Genomic DNA, 13,140 nt, shown 5'->3' with positions numbered 1-13,140 from the left:
CTTAAAATATCGAAAAATATACAGCGCGCGAATTTTAAATGAGAATTTCCGAAAACTTTTCGGTCACAATGTATGAGCACGGAATTTTAATTGCGGATACCATAGTTTTAATAATTTATTAACTCATATTATACATTTGATATGCAATTTTCAGCATTTTCTTCTCGTTTATGATTGCGAATAAGTGCTGCATTAAAGCATATAGAATATTAATTACTTGACAAAAAACCAAAAAACATGATAAATTAATATTAACCAACATATTTGCATTGATTTTATGTAGTAAAAAGTTCCTGGTGCGCGTAATTAACAGCATGTAAGTACATTAAGTGAGAGCATTAGAAACATAAATAAATTAACCCATCACTGGTAGGGGTACGAACATCTCGGGTACATTTGAACTCAAATCAAATCGACATCTCCTACTTCACATCCTTCATGTCGATGCCCTGTTAAGTTGCGTTTGCTACTGTAAACAACTAAAACAATTCAATTACTTGCAAATGTAAGAACAATAATCATTTGCGGTTATACATATTCACACAGCACAACACAACAATCTTGTTTACGACTCCGGAGTCCGGATGCGCTGTAATTATATTTATAACAGCATAGAGTTGTTTACAGTACTATTGTTATGCTATCAATGCTTAAGTAACATCCTTCAGTGTCTTAACTCAACTTTAATACTAGTTAGATACTGTTAAAGTGTATTTGATGCGTTGGCGTAGCTTATTTGGCAAGTATTTACCTCATATTCAATGCCATTTTTAAATATTATAGCTTCTGTGTTCAGTTAAATGTTGTTGTTAGTTTTCTTAGTGTAGAATTGTGCAATTGTCTTGTTGAATGATTGAACTAGTTTCTAGTCATGCATATATTATGGAGCTCTAAATCTTCTCAATATATTAGTTAACACAAACATATGTTTACGAACCTTATCAGATATGCAAGTAAGTACATATTAGGTTATGCTGTGTATTTCTGTTGATGATAGTCGTTTTGTTGTAATTGATTGAGTCTTGTACCAGCGTCACTCAGTAATTAATTAAATAAATCAGTAGAACTTAGTTATTCAATAAAATTAATTAAAATTACGTTTACTCATTGCATTTAGAGGAAAAGGTCAAACAACTTGGTTTATTTGTTAAATTAATGAATTCTTACCACAACAAGTACCTATGTGGGAAGTGAAATGCGTGTGTACATTCAATTCCATTCCATCTACAAATGAAGTTGTAATTTCAGTAGAAGTTATTTAGAGAAAATTGAGCCAAGGAACTCAAAGGTAAATGGCAAAGGTAAAAGGTGTCTTGCAGTGTGAGTAATCATACACCATAAGGTTTAAATATAAAAATGTTTGTTGGTCTTATACGTTTATTACTAGTTGCATCGTTAGTGACATATTTATATTAAGACTTTGTTGTTTTTATAGTTAGACTTTGATATATTTATAGTAAAACTTTGACATATTTATGACTTTGATTTTTTAGAATAAAATTTGTCAATAAAAAAAAACAACACTACGAAGTGCGTTCAGAAAGTTATCATGAATGCCTTTAGGACAAATCGAATTGGTTTAACAGATTTAACAACCTTTATGGCAATGCCTTTAGGAAAAATAAAATTAAGTTTCAATTAATTTTATATACTGTCCGAAAGATGTCTGACAGTTGGCAACAAGGATTTCGTTGTAACAAACAACAACGATATCAATCTTCAATTCAGACAAAGAAAACCCATTGCCGATAGGTGCTATTATGAACTCAGTAGAAAATTAAGATGTAGAGCTCTCTTTCGACAGACAAAACTTACTCTTAAAAGATCGCTAATCCTACCTATATTTCTATATGCTGCAGATACCATTCTGCACATACTAGCATAGAATGTTTAAGGAGCACTAGAAGTTTTCGGGAGAAAAATTTCTGGTAAGATCTTTGGTCCTTTACGTGGTGGTGACAACTGCCGTAATCGAATGAATTTAAAAAAAAGCTGTACGTATTTTATTACATTATTAACATAATTTATAGAAGTAACTTTCAGCGACTTCGTCTGGTTGGTTATATCGCGAGAATAAATGATGATGCACCAGCAGAAAAGATGTTTTGAACCGGCACTTGGATACAGAAGGCCTAGAGTTTGACCGTGTTTCCGGTTGAGGGACCACTGACTACAATTGCTGTACGAGACTAGAGAAAGCGTGCACGCGGCAGAAGTATCTGGAGAGGATTGCTATGTCAGGTGAAAACTAGATAACGAGTGGTTATGGTCATTTGAGTAAACAAATAAGTATTTTATTTAATTTTAAATGTTTGATCCATTCCCTTCGAAGTAATCAATATACGATAGTATGCACTTATACCATTGTAATTTCCAATTTTTAAAATATTATTATAATTCATTTGTGGATTTGACTTTAAGCTCCCTCCATGATTTCGTCTTTATCTGATTTATCTGCTCAAGTTTCATATTTAAATTAAATAAAAGCCAAAAAACGCTGGTCACCACACATCATTGTCATTCAAATAGATGTGGGGTTACTGACAAGTTATATCTTAACCTGCACTATCATTTTAACACAATGCATTTATCTGAACAATGGTATCTTTATCTTAAACAAATCACATTGCTAGTTATATTCTTTTGGGTGAGCTTTAATCTGTTATAAGTAATATCCTAAAGACAGACATTCTGGCCATTATTGTTAATGATATTAATGCATCCCAAACGAAGACTGGTCGTTATTATTAAAAATATTAATGCACCGCAAAGGAGAACATTCTGACCGTTATTGTTGATGATATTCTATTCGGATGTGGACAGTTGTTGCACAAAAAATCTATAAAAGCTTTCTATACTGTGTTATTATTTTAACCTACTTGTTTATATTCTATTTTTATTATAAATCTCTGCTACATATTGTTGGATCTGTACTCGTCGGATTTAAGGGTCTCATAACAAAAATGCTTCCAGTACTAACAGAGCCTAACAGAGTGAAGTAATACTGAATGAACAATGTGAAAAATAACTAAATCTGAATAGACACAATGATAACTGATGAAGTCTAAGCCTTTGTAGTATTTCGTCCATAAAAAAATCTTCCCTTATACAACATTAAATTAAAAACACACTCTAAAAACCCTAAATGTAGTTATAGTGAAAACTACCTCAATATGCTTACACATTTTCATTTCACTACACCAGAAATAACAACAAAAATTAGGTTGACCTTTTAATTTGTTTATTCACTACACACTTTAATGTTATTTTTATTGTTGTTGCTAACGCTTGAACAAAAACGCCATTAGCACTTTTCAAACAACAACAATAATTAAACATAAAAGTGTTATTAGTAGCCAAAGCTAAAAATGTTAACTAATTTTTGTAGTAGTTGTTTTGGTTCTGTTAATGTTAGTAGCTTCTATTAACATGACATTAAAATTTGGCTGTCATTTAGCAAACCGCAACTGAAAACAAAAACAAATTAAAACATTTCAAAGCGTTGTTGTTGTTATTATTGTATGTTAAGCAAAAAACAAAGCAATAATGAAAGTAACAGAAAGGCTTAAAGCCAAAAGAGTCAAGCACATAAATAACAACATAACAGCATAATTAGAATTTGTTGTATAATCACTTGTGTGTGTGTATGTGTATGTGTGTGTATTTTTATAAATGTTAAGTATGTGACAATGTATTTTAAAATGGCATAAAGTGTGTGTTTACTTGCAATTGTACAGGTTCATATGCTCTGACTCTGTTGTTAACACGACAACACTTTTAGTTAAATTATTACATTTTTTGTTCATTAAAGAAAAATCGTTGTGAAAAATGATTTTGTTGAAAACTTTACTCTTAAAAATAATATAATGAATGGATTTAATATACAAAAAAAAAAAAACAATTTTTTGTTTAATTTCATAAATATATAAAATAATGTGTGTAGGGAACTATGCATAAATTATGTAGAACTTTTTTACGTTTGAGAGAGCTGAAAAGTACTCTAGGGGTTCACTATTCCGAATAAAAAGTTACTGAACAGAATGCACAAAAGTAAGTGTAGTGCAATTTTGTAGTGCAAAAATAAAAATTATTACAATAATTAATTTAAACTCCTTTGTTATTTTAACTGTAAAATCAGTTATGTTTTAAAATAAAATATACAACATTTTTAAATTAATAAAATTCAAAATTGATGACACATTTCTTCTATTTTTAAATTTTTACTGTAAAGAGTAATTTTCAACAAGATATATATGGAAAAAATACCTTTATTCAGAGTTTTTTAAAAGTTCTTTCAGTATTATAGATGACAACTGACTATACACTACTATGGTATAAGGGAAATATAACTCTACATATACGAAATGGTCTGAAAATTAAAGCTTAAACTACACAAAATCCTCACGACAGTGGAACACAAAAGATTGTTTAGTTAAACCTACATAAATAACTATGTATAAAGATTCAAAAAGAAACCCTAATAGTTCCAAAATCAATAACATTTCACTAAAATTGCAAAAAAATGCTATTTTCGATTCTCCTTTGATATCATCTCCTTTGATAACAAATATTTTAAAATTAAACAATTCGTAAGCAGGCAAGTTGACCGAATTTATTGGTGTTGCCCCTATTGAGACTATCCTGTGTCCCCCAAGAGAATGTTCTTTCGACGAATCTTTTTAATTTTTACATGTCTAAACTCTTTAATATAGTCAGTCCAAAACGAATCAGAGTCATATCGTATACCGACGACAGGACTCTAAAGCATCTTCAGGACCCCACATCATTTTGTAACTATACAAATACAGACATTCCCCATATGGCCTCATTCTTTATTGACGGAAATCTTCATTTATTACCAACAAATTTTTCCACGACCCTTCCTGCACCTTCCTGCACTAAATAGAAAAGGTAAACATATTCTTTACTCATTAATAACAGTGAATGCAGAATCTCCACCACCAACAAATCTAGAATCTTGAGTGTAATACTCGACAGTATGTTGAATTTGTCGTCGTATGCCAAGGGTATGTGCACTCAATAGAGCTATTATCAGTGAGGTCGAATATAAACGATAATCAACATATAAATATAGATACAGTATTCTTTTCATAACCACAATTGCACTGCAACAAATTTCTCAATGGGTTCCCGCCTTAATATCACCTCGGAATAATGGCACCATATACGTGCAGCAAGAACTGTCCTAGCTCAATTGAAATCAGGGTATTGCCATGTGCTAAACAGTTATGCTCCTTAAATCACTCATCCTACCTGTGCCTTTGTATAAAAAAGAGGCATGGACACTGCCACAGAATGGTATAGCACAGCATTGCCTGTTTCCAAAAGAAACGTTCTACTTAATATCTTTGATCCTCTACGAGTTGTTAACGATTACCACATCTAATTGAACCACGAGCTGCACGAACTTTATCACGAGTTGGCTTGGTTATGAAAATAGATAATAATGTACCAGCGAAAGGGTATTTGGAATGACAGTTAGAAGAAGATGACATAGAGGTATACGATGGAGTTATGAAGTTAAGGAAGCACAAATAACACTTGATGTACGAGACTTGATGAACAAGTTGCGCAAGGAGAGTAGTCTGATCAAAACCTGGTAATGGTTTGTTATAGCTATTTAAGTGAGGAAGTATATAATTATAATAATAATGTAAATATTATTATATTTATATTTACATATAACCAATTTTAAAATGTACCGAAAATTAAACCTTTTGTTAACCATATTAACAAAAGTTTGAATTGAACCTTTTTTTAAGTATTTCCCTTTTTTATTTCTACTATTTTTTTTATCATTTAAATGTTATTAAATTAACGTCTACATAAAAACTTTTGAGATTCCTCAAGTAATTAAATAAATATTTAAGTATTTACTGGCGTATAAATGTGAGTAATTATGTGTGATACTCTAATTAAAGAACTTTTACTTCGCGGCTGGTTAACCGCAGTGGTGTAGGTTAATTATAATGATGCCAACTTATTTCCTACATTTTTCAAGCCTTCAGTATCTTTCAACACCTAACTTTGAAAAAGTGCGGTGAAAGGATGAAAGTGAAACCACGAAATAGTAAAGTAGAGTGGCGGAAAGATATTGTAAGGAAATTCATTTGTTTTTATTTTCAAAAGTTTTTGAATGAGGTGATGCCATGAATAAATCAGTGTCTGGTTTGTAAAAAGTTAAATTTAATATTATTAATGTACCAATTACCTTCAATGACTTACTACATAGTTATAAAAGAAAATGCAAAGTAATACTATTTCAATTAAGAACTAGGATAGTTTATATTTTTTTATTAGCAGTCTATAATAAAAGAATGAAATGAGTGTTTTTGATTGTAGTAATAAAAGTAAAATATTGACGTTTGTCAGACTGTTTATCGGTAATGTTGAAAAGATCTATTAAATAATCTAGATTTGACAAGATGGATTTAGTTTTTTCTGTTATTTTATCTAATAATTTTGTTAGAGGAATATGATGATAGAATCGTAAAAAATTGCTAATTATGACCACCGAAAAGACATCTGCGGACGTGGAACTGCAGCCAACCAACTAACCATTCCCACCTTGCCATAAGCGTTGGTAAGACATTGCAATAACAGCACAAGATTTGAACTCCAACACTGATTTCTTTAAGCTAGAACACATATTCTTCCAAACGCTTGCAAGCAATAAATGTAGCTACCATTTGGTAATAAATGGATACACCATTGTTGAAATTATAGCTATTTTAATTTAGTTGGAGCTTACTTGAAACACTATTTTTAAATATAATTCAGCAATTAAATTTTTTGGATAAAAATCTTGTGGTTACAAACATTTACTAAGAATTTTATATGCTTTAAACCGCTAAGATTTATAATAGATTATAAAACGATTGCGAACTTGTCACCATGTCACTGCATCCTTTGAGGATTATTGTGACACACCTATTTCAGTTCCATAGACGAGTAGCAGTTATCTTGTGGTTACAAACATTTACTAAGAATTTTATATACTTTAAACCGCTAAGATTTATAATAGATTATAAAACGATTGCGAACTTGTCACCATGCCACTGCATCCTTTGAGGATTATTGTGACACACCCATTCCAGCTCCATAGACGAGTAGCAGTTAAGAACGCCATTATATCTATTGTAGAGATGTTACATAATTCCGTTATGAGTGGATAGGCAGTTAATAAAACCTACATATATACTTAGAATAGGAATAAACGGGGTAGTAGCTCCCAACGAAGCGAAGCACTATGACCATAGTTGATATTCCGCCTTTCGAATGAAAGCCAGAATATCGACAGTTGGGAACCTTCTAATGTCAGTAGGGAAGAGTAGTTCTCGACCCAGTGACCTCCTCCTGGCCCTCACCAGAACTGGGCAGTCACAGAGAATGTGACTGGAAGTCTCGTCTGCTTCTAAGCAGAGTCGCCAATCTATCTCATCGGACAGATCTATTTTGTTAAGACGATAACGCAGCCTATGGTGACCCATTAAATATCACACCAGCAATCTCAACTCTGCTCTGTTAAAGAAGGATACCTTACCATAACTTCTGCTTGCCAGCTGTTGCAGCGTATCATAGCAGCCTAATAGAAGCTTTGAGAAAAACTACATATATACATACATACCTATACATATATATATTACTACTACAATTACTGGTTCCAATTGCGGTAACTCTACGTTTACATCCTGGAGTCACTCGTTGAGTGCGACGCCAAACATTTTCAAAACTTACTTTACCAGCAGATCTTCACAGGCTACAACGACAACTACAACTACAACAACGATAACAACTTCAACTACTCTTGCCTTCTATTTTTTGATAGGCGTAGTTGAGTATTATTTATTTCTTATACGGGTATTTTTTAATTTTAAGAATTATTGTATTTGAGCATTGGATATATTTATAACAAACTAATAAGAAATATACTCTATTTCAAAACTGAAACCAACTGAATAAAAATTTTTGACAATCTCTGGCAGGAAGCCAGACAGCGAAGATTAAATTTTATTTGGGCTAAGAAAATGGCAAACTTTTGGTTACTGCATGAAACCAATTTAACCAACAAACTTCCCTCTCCTTACACCCCATAAACAAAACATAAATAAATGCAACATATTTACAAAAATCCTAGCATAAAATAATTTGCAACTTATGCTATTATTTAACACATCCTTTTGTTTCTTTGTTAACTAATTTTTATTCTAAAACAATGCAAACCGAAAATCTTCTGCTTCGTTTAGTAGAAATACAACAGTGAATACAAATAAACACACACACACATAAATACACAAACTCATATACACTCGTCTCAATGCACAGAAATGTTTGATGTACTTTTATGAGTTGTTGACTGAAGTTGCATTTTATGCTGAAGTTGGCATAGAATATGTGCTTTTGCATTCCTGCTACTTGCCACTTGGTGTCGTGGTGCTTGTGTGTGTGTGTGTGTTAGCGCGTCGTGTCGTGTGTATGAATATGAGTGTGACGCATTATGATTTTCAATGTGGCTGCAGTGGTCTCACTCACGAGTGTACACGGGTGTGTGTGTTGGGTAGTTGCTCTGCGGCATTTGCATTTGGTCTTTTGTTGATTTTATATATCATAAACAAATGCAATTTAAACAATTTTATTGCGAAATTTTATGTACGAAAAGTTTTTTGATTTTATGAGTTTTCTGTGCATTTGCCATTCACAGTTTTTGGCTTTCACATTTTGAAGCAACATTGTTTCTATTTCTACCACATGTTCGCACATATTTGCATTAAATTTATGTTTCCGAAAAGTTATAAAATACTCGTATAATCCAATTGGCTGTTAAGAATATCAAAACAAAAAATTTTATCTTACTCTTTTGCATAATATTTGTTTAATTTTTAAGTGCTATTTGTTTATAATTATTTGAACAAATGTTTTATTATTTTTTTTTTGTTTTGTTTTTTTTTTGGTATCGAACCTAGAGGAAAAATCTTCTAAAGATACAAAAGGCCAGTACCATTTGCATGCCCGATTCATGCACGACTCATTGAGTCACACATGCCTACGGACTAAAAAGTCCCCACATTCTCAGCTAAAAATCCTGGAAATCTCTGCAGTACGGCCAGTTAAAGGCGGGTTAGAAGAGCACTAAGCGTGCTTTTACTCCGATTGTGTAGAAATGTTTTATTGAATTCACACATATGATCACTTTATTAGCAAGCTTAACGTAACGCTTCTTCTATGGAAACACCCATTTCAAACCCTGTTCCTATCAGTCGCATACAAAAATTGATTTACGTCAATTTTTTGCAACAGGCATATAGGAAGTCACCTTATATATTGACCACAGCAACCAGGTCAACAGTCACATGGCCCCTATACTCTAAATGTTGGACCTCCGACTACATACATAAAAGTAAAACGAAAATATCCAAAATTATATCTGCCCAAACAGTATACTGGACTATACTACGGCATATATGCAAGCTAGAACTGCACTATAGAATTTACCATTTTACATGTCTACCGAAGAGGAGAAACCAGCGCATTTGTTCTATCAAGGCTTGTCCCCAATCAAGCTTAAACTATTGGACACTACATGCTTTAACACACTTGGTAAGATTACCAACATTAGTATTGGCCAAATACTTACATTTATTAATGTGTCCGGCTGCTTCCAATATGTCCAACCGTCTATTCATAATTGCAAGGAATGTGGAATTCAGATTCCTTTTTTAAGTGGCATCAAAGATTTAATTTTTAAGTGGGCAACACTTTTCACATACAGTCAATACTCAACTTTACTGAAATATAAAGAACGTTTTTTTTTTTTGCACTTTGATATCAAAGTTCGTGATAATGTTTCTAGTTTCTATTTTGAGAATTAGTTCTTATTATATTTAGCCAATTTACCCGGGCATACAGTCAGTGTTCAACTTATCTTATATATTAAGAATGTTTTTTTTAAACTTTAATTTTAAAATTCGTAACAATGTTTAAATTAATTTGAAGTTTAGCAGCTGATTTAGGCAATGCACTAGAAATTAATTTAGTGCGTTTATATGGTCGTTATATCTTATGTAAACTTATAGTGGAGTGAAGTTATTGTCACAAAATTTATTAAAGAAGCTTCCGATCGGAGCGTTACCTTAGAAGTATATACAAATTTTATTTAAGAATGTGTTCATAAAAACTAATTAAATGTTTTTATAAATACAATTTATTGGAAATATTAATTTTGTCTAATATAAAATTATCCGAAATATTTTAAGTAAATTTGAACTTCAAAATCACCCCTTGTAGTTTTATTAGTTGTTACCACTAATAGAAAGTGTCATAAGTCCACAATTGATGTTTCCTTTAAGAATTAATTAAACAGTATTAATATGGAATATATCAGGTTTTAATAAGATTGTTTGAGATACTGTAAGGCGCGTAATAGAATTCAATTGTTGCAATAAATATTCGATAAGCTTTCAACGTCACTTAATGGTACTATAAATTGATCCTCACTATCATGTGAGGCCAAGAATCAACTAGAATCGTTGCGCCATTAATGATCAAGTGATCTACCATAATTTAGTATGAATGAGGGATTATGGATTATAATAGATTATGGATTATGCTTTATAAAAATATATACAGTTGCCTATTAACTCTATACAATAGTTGAACTATAAACTATAGTTTATAGACGATAAACGGCCTCAACTGCTCAAAGAAAAGTTCGAAAATTGGGCTTCCAGATTGCGATTTATTTGGACCAACCTTGACGTATATACTTTGGAAATAAATTCAAATATTAATGTCATAAATTAAGTTTTCAATAAAGTCATTCTAATAGACATTGTCAAAATTTCAATATGTTTCGTTCTATTTTAAAAATCCATTTATTAAAAAGAAGTAATTTATATATACAAACTACTTAAACATATATGACTTAAACTAAGATATTTTTCAAAAATAAATTATAAATTTATATTTTAGAGGTAATAAATTTGATTAAATTATGTAAAGCATTTTCAATCAAAACTATTTGCAGTTAAAATTAATTTAATTTAACAAAACTTCATCCATCAGAGCATGAAATGAAGAAAGCCTTCATGATTTCAATCAAAGTTTCTGAGAATATAAAGGTAATTTCAAAATTTGTTGTAGTAAACTTACAAAATAAATACACGCCCTACTTCTCAGAAATACTTTGCAGATAAGATATTTGTGGCAAATATTTACTTGTTATCGGTGTAAACTGAAACAATCACTTAACAAAAATGCATGATATAATATCTTAAAGTTCAACTTCCGAAGATTGTTTAGAAATTAGTTTCGCCTACATTTAAAAGCTTTTTGAGAGCTCATCAGATGAAAAGTGCATCTTTGTTATTCGAGACAAAAGATTTAATTGAAAGGATTACTTACATCTTTGCATAAGATATGCAAAAACAAGTATCTTCAATTTAATATTAGTATAAATTAATGCATAGAAAATTGAAAATTTATTAAAATAAAATTTATTTAATATTTATGAATTCATTTAACCAACTATGTGAAGTACGTATGTAGGAGTACATTTTGATTCAGCTAAAGTACTATAAACCTATCATCTTTTGTATATTGTTTAAATACTTTTTAATATTTAATGATTAAATATAGAAAAGATAAAAAAAATAAAAATTCAATATAAATAAATTACAAAATTTAATATAAATAAATAATAAGTAAAGTTATGACAAACTATTTTGTCATATCTTTTTTGACTATTTTTTGATATATTTTTTGGTACTCATTTTTATTTGAATAAAAAATATATATTTTTATTTATAACTTCATTCCAATTACTTTAATATTATGTACCACAATAAATAGTATTATTGACATAGATAAAATAATATTTTTTTTTAAGAAAAAATATCTAAGACAAACAAACAATTCTAACAATTTTCAAATCTCTTTTGTTTCTTAGGTTAAAAAGTCAACATTTTCCATTTATTTTTACATATCCCCAATGTAATCGCAATATTGAAAAACCCAAAGCGGATAAGATTTGAATTGGGGAAGACAATAAAGATGAATAAGTGATATGACTAAATAGAAATGAGTTCAAAGAGCTCAAATGTATTGTTTGTTATTGTTTTGTTAGAGGAAAATAGTGCATTGTTTAAGGACAATGCAAATTTTGCTACAGGATTTAAAATAAAATGTAGGATTACAAAGTTACATTCGATAACAATGAGAGATAAACTTTAAAGCTTATCGATAAATTGTAGGTGAACGCAGAGTAATTTTTATTTTATCCTATTTCATTTTATTTTTTTTTTTTTGCATCAAGTTTACATAAAGTGGATAAAGCTTATTCTGACCTCCAGAACTAAATGCTTATGATGATGGTTTTGTTTGCAGCTAATGTTTTTTTTTTCAAATAATAATTTTTTTTTTTTTAAGTTGTAGTTTAACATTAATGATGATGGAAGTGACTATTTTACTTAATAGAAACTATTGTATTCAGTAGAGAGGTTTCATATAGTAATGAATCATAACAACAAAAATTCTTTTTTATATTAAATTTTAAATTTTTGGCTAACCACAGCTAGCTCGAGTATTATCTATCATTACCCATCAACGGCCTTAGAATTATTTCTTATATTTAATTATTAGAAAATAATTTTTTTAGATTGCAAGTACTTAAGGTTGAACTCGTGCCGTGCTAAATTTAAAGATCAGAGTTAGCGTTCATTAGCCACCTTTTGGATGTACTTGACTTGTATGTTCGCACTAGAAATTTTTTTTTAATTTACTGTGAAAATTCATTAACAAATTAACGAAAAATTTTCGTGTGGCAATTTTTAGCTGAATTTCATTCAAAAAAAGCGTCGTTGTGATGTGACCAAAAAGATGATTTCCAACGCAGATAGTGACCCCACTTCCATCGAACGCATCATAACTGGTGATGAGACATGGGTCTATGAATTTGTCATGCCCACCAAACAACAATCGACCGAATGGTGCTTCGAAGGTGACCCGAAACCGCAAAGAGAATGCCAAAGTCGGTGCAAAATCAAGGTTATGTTGACTTATTTTTTCGATATTCGTGGTGTGGTGCACTATGAATTCCTTCCGGACGGTCAAACGATCAATAAG

Source organism: Teleopsis dalmanni, chromosome 1 (assembly GCF_002237135.1).
Source record: "Teleopsis dalmanni isolate 2A chromosome 1, ASM223713v2, whole genome shotgun sequence".
In the NCBI taxonomy this organism is placed as follows: domain Eukaryota; kingdom Metazoa; phylum Arthropoda; class Insecta; order Diptera; family Diopsidae; genus Teleopsis; species Teleopsis dalmanni.
This window is presented reverse-complemented; position numbering follows the sequence as displayed.